Raw genomic sequence first — 4664 nt, forward strand, 5'->3', positions numbered from 1 at the left:
CTGACAAGCATGTTTGTATGCTCATTCCCTGGGGAAATACCTATTAGACAGTTTATTCTTTGATTGATGTCTTTTGAACCAATAGTATTTGAGATAAGTGGGGAAAAGTACCTCCTCCGCATGTGTACGGAAATTCATTAGGGTTAACGGTGTTCCGTACAGGCTATCAACGGTGTTCCGTACAGACCGAATAACTTGATTTCAATGGCGAAAATGGACGTTATTACATGTACCATATGTGAGTTATTAATTTATTTTAACAGAGAAGAAGTTATTTAAATTAATAATAAAGGTCAGGACATTTAATTTGTTTAAAACACAAGTTAATTACTGCTTTAATAAGCTAGAAGGCACGTGAGTTAAGCATGAACCATGTAAAATGTTAGTGAACAACATTACCATATCTTTCTGAAGAACAAGAATAAGGGCAAAAAATGTGCATTTGTTAATTTTTTTTTAACCTTATCTTAATCCTATATAAATATAAACATCATCACTGCACACAGGATGACATGCAAATAGCGTCTGTGTTGACAGACGTGCTGCCTGTCACAGTGTGAGAGTGGCGCCAAGCGGTCATTGCCCGGAATTGACGTTTAAAAAATCCTATTTCAAAGAATTTATTCAACAAAATGTAATATATTTAAGGATTTGTCATAACATAATAATCATTTCATAAAGACTGTAGTACTGTGCGAATCATTAATTCAGACTAAATGTACATTTTCGCTACTGTAGTAGTCTCCCCACCCAAGCTGCTTTTTGGACTGTAGCTTGCGCACCCTCCATTTTCAAGCGCAGTGGGTGCATCTAGCAAACTTACTGAAATCACACTGAAACAAGCGGCGAGGGGGGGGTCTCTTTTTTGGTCGGGAATAAAAGAGGGGGAAATTATGATTACACACATATATAGTTTATGTATAACCTGGAAGTATTTATTCAGCGATCGGCAGGAAAAGGTCATCTGTACGGAATATCGTTGTGTACGGAACATGGTTAGTCTACGTTAGCTATAAAACTGTAACATTGCATGGAGCATGGTGGCTCAGATTAGCAAGCTACATGTTTACTACCCTTTTGGAAAACATTTATTTTTACTGCTAACAGCATTACGATAACAACACTGTGTGCCTATCAAGTGACTAATTATGCTTATTGTCAGAATTTGCTTTAGAAACAACGTAATAGTTTGTATTGCTTTTACGGTGCATACAAAGGTTACCACAAGCTCAAATTATGGCTGTCGGTACTGATTTGTATATTTGTATATTGAATATTTTGTAGAGCACCCTTGATCCTCACCTGACGATGGCTTTGTAAACTTTATCCATGATGTGGTTTATAATGGACTGTGGTACAGAAACAGTGACAATGTTACACACTCTTTGCTTACGTTTTCTATATTGTCTGTCGGTGATCATACTTGCACTAGATGTGATAAGTAAGGTATTACAGTCATATGCGACTGTGTCATGAAGCACTTTTATTGATGCTGCTGCTGTTTCTCCAGCTACGAGACAGGTCCTGCAACAGCGACTCCCTTGAAGTGAAAACCTTTGCAAGTCCCAGCTCCAGCATTGTCTAGCATTGGTGCTTCTAGTGGAACAGACCGGTAAGTCATGCATAACAATATATTAATTTTGTCCTAATAGCTTTGATTAGAAACATGAACTTTATGATTAGTATGTAATTTTATTTTATTTTTGGTCTATATCTACTGTTGAATGAGCATATGTGGGATTTACACAACTTGCTCTGGTTATTCTTTACAGAGATGAGCATCTTGATGTCATTCCAGAAGCCACAGAAATTCAGGGCCTTGAACAAAGGTAACATGTACACATCATAACTTTTAGCCCTGTATTGCTTTTCTCCAAATTTTCATAATATATATTTGTAATATGTTTTTTGCAGCTTACATGACATGAGCATTGTTGAGGAGGACTTGGAGGAAAATGTTTTCAATGACCCAAATGAACAGTGTGTAAGTAGTACTCCCTAATTACATGTATTATTTTTCTGTGATATTTTTTGAGAAGCTGCAAACACGGGCACCTTGAATCGGAGCAAATGCGGGGGAAAGATGTGGATCCAGAGAGACTCCCAGTGCCACAAAGCTTTAGTGGATATAGTTCTCAATAAGAGGTGGCAGAAAGATGTTCACAACTATCTGCGATTCAGGTAGTGTGGCTATACTTTTTCACACTGATGTATATTAGTAATATTTGTGCTTACTGCTCATGTACACAGAAGTATGTATTTGTTTGTTTGTTTGTTCTATCAGATCGACTGCAGACCTAGAGTCATTCCAGAATCATATCCTGATGTATGCCAGCAAGCGCTATGCTTTCAGCCAACCAGTTTAGGAGGCAAGAGTTGTGCTTACTGCTTTGGACTACAATTTCCACCGGAACCGACCAACAATGAAAACGTTGGACGGCAAAGAGATGTACGTTTTACACTTATATAATATTCCCATTCATAGTACAATATTCAGCCAATGTTTTATATGCAATTGATTGTCTTTACACTCAAGGTTTTCTCTTGTTCTACTTACAAACTGATATTAAATGGTTGTAATTTGTGTAATTTCAGTTTCAAAAGATTGTATAAGAAGAACGCTAGAAGATACAGCGTATATGCCTTGAAATCTGAAAAAACCTACGGATACATTAACAAGTTACAAAGAAGGATTGTGAAGAACAGACTGGTGGAGTGGGGATGCCTAGAAGGAGGAGCCTTCTCCCAGATGACCCCAGACAGCTTGGTTTGGTGCCCCCCGTACCTGCACCAGCCACATCAGACTTGTTACAGAGACAAGTCAGAAGAGGTCTAGGTAAGTTACATAAATTAGTTGCCTAAGTTGTACCATATTACATGTCACTGAATGATATTTACATTACAATATAGTCTGTAACTATGTTTGATGGCACTGTCTTCAACAGGACCGTTATTCCAACCAGCATCTGATGTGGAAGGATCCCCATAGGGGATCACCTTGCATGTGTCCTGATTCTTGTCAGGCAGGATCACAAGTTAAAGAACTTCAGTTCACTGACAAAGTCATAGCTTTTACTCTTCAAAAAGAGAAATTTATTAACATTAAATTCTGTTCCTACCCTCCTCCAGTGGTAATTTTATGTTTTTCCATTTTGTACACGTTTCACAATTTTGAACAGTAATGAAAAGTAAGGCTACAGTTTTCCCCTATTATGTAAATATAAATAACTAAAATTGGTATTGGAAATGTTATGGCAAAGTTTGAAATTGTCATACTTTTCTAAACACATGTACAAATGTATATAATGAAAATTAAAACACCATGTGCTTCTATTTTTTACCTTTTATTTTTTCAATACCATAGAACTGCAGTTGAACAACTATAACACAATATATAACTATAAAACATACATCAAATTTAAATAAAGAGGGGAGAAATATGAATAAATATATATATATAATAATAATAATAATAATAATAATATATAATATATAATATAATAATATATAATTTATAGAAATGTAATAATAAATCAAATGTTAACTATGTACATTTGTTTGATGCCTTGATGATGCTGAGGCAGGTTTGTGAGTACTTGTGTGAAACTGTATGACCATGCCAGAGGGCCTGGAAGGAAATTCACAGTCCAGGAATAAAACCCGTATAGTGTCCTTGAGGATCAGGGAACTTGTCCCTGATCCTCCAAACACAACAACTGGGGATGACAAGTCGGTTTTCTTGGCCTAAAGCTCTATGTTGCCAATAGATGAAGTGTCCATAGGTACCATAGCGGTACTCCCTGTTGTCATCCCCAGGCTCCCTGATGTTGCCTAATGCCGTAATGTCCTCCCGGTACTGCCTGTGAATGAGAATAAAGCCTTCTTCAAGGCAGTACTGGGAGAAGTGTGGCAGTAGGCTCACACAGTTCGCTTGCTCCTGGCCACAGCATTTCCTGTCCTGGTCCGTAGGCATTTCCCTACAGTTACCACAAGTACACCAAGGTACTCCTGGCACTCCGACAGAAGGTGGGGCACCATGTCTGCGCTGATGCATCATCAAGGCATCAAAGACCAGGCCTGGCTGCCTCTCCAGCAGAAGGGTGGAGAGATCTCTGTGTTCTTCAAGGGTCAACGTTATAAATAATCTCCTGAAGAAGTCTCTGAAGAAAGAGGACACAGGGAAAAATACTCAATATGCAATATTCTCTGCTTCAATACTCTGGTTACTCTGTCTCAATAATGTTGTATAAATTGTATCCATTCCAAATGAACTATACCCGTACTCATTATTACTATTAGTATTTAATACACTACTACTATTTATCATTACACTTCTGTTGATGCTGTAAATTACTTTACATGTCCACATTACCTTTATTTAGATTTTATAATTTGTATATTTAATTATATTTCCTACTTACCTACTTTATATAGTTATTTCTTTTCCTTAGTATCTTGACATGCAAGCTTACTAATTGTGACCAAGAATTTCCCCTTGGGTATCAATAAAGAATTTCTGATTCTGATAAAATAAGGCTTTATAAGTTGCATGACATTATGTTGGCAATATGGTACTGCATATTAGGGATTACAGGCTGGCCAGTGTTTGCTCAACTTGTATAATATGGCTTCATATAATCATTGTTGCCCAGTAAATGACATGT

At 37.1% G+C, this 4664-nt stretch overlaps 2 long non-coding RNA genes across 2 annotated transcripts; both read left to right on the plus strand.

Annotated features, from left to right (window-relative positions):
• Positions 1–1549: 1549 nt before the first annotated feature.
• Positions 1550–1969, plus strand: LOC123969229. The gene is made up of 3 exons (XR_006824685.1): positions 1550–1612; positions 1773–1829; positions 1915–1969. It is a non-coding gene; the product is annotated as an uncharacterized LOC123969229 (long non-coding RNA).
• Positions 1970–2075: 106 nt separating this feature from the next.
• LOC123969153 lies at positions 2076–3050 on the plus strand. Its single transcript, XR_006824643.1, has 4 exons — positions 2076–2181; positions 2285–2449; positions 2596–2836; positions 2946–3050. It is a non-coding gene; the product is annotated as an uncharacterized LOC123969153 (long non-coding RNA).
• The last annotated feature ends 1614 nt before the right edge of the window (positions 3051–4664 follow it).

Source organism: Micropterus dolomieu, linkage group LG04 (genome assembly GCF_021292245.1).
Source record: "Micropterus dolomieu isolate WLL.071019.BEF.003 ecotype Adirondacks linkage group LG04, ASM2129224v1, whole genome shotgun sequence".
NCBI lineage: Eukaryota > Metazoa > Chordata > Actinopteri > Centrarchiformes > Centrarchidae > Micropterus > Micropterus dolomieu.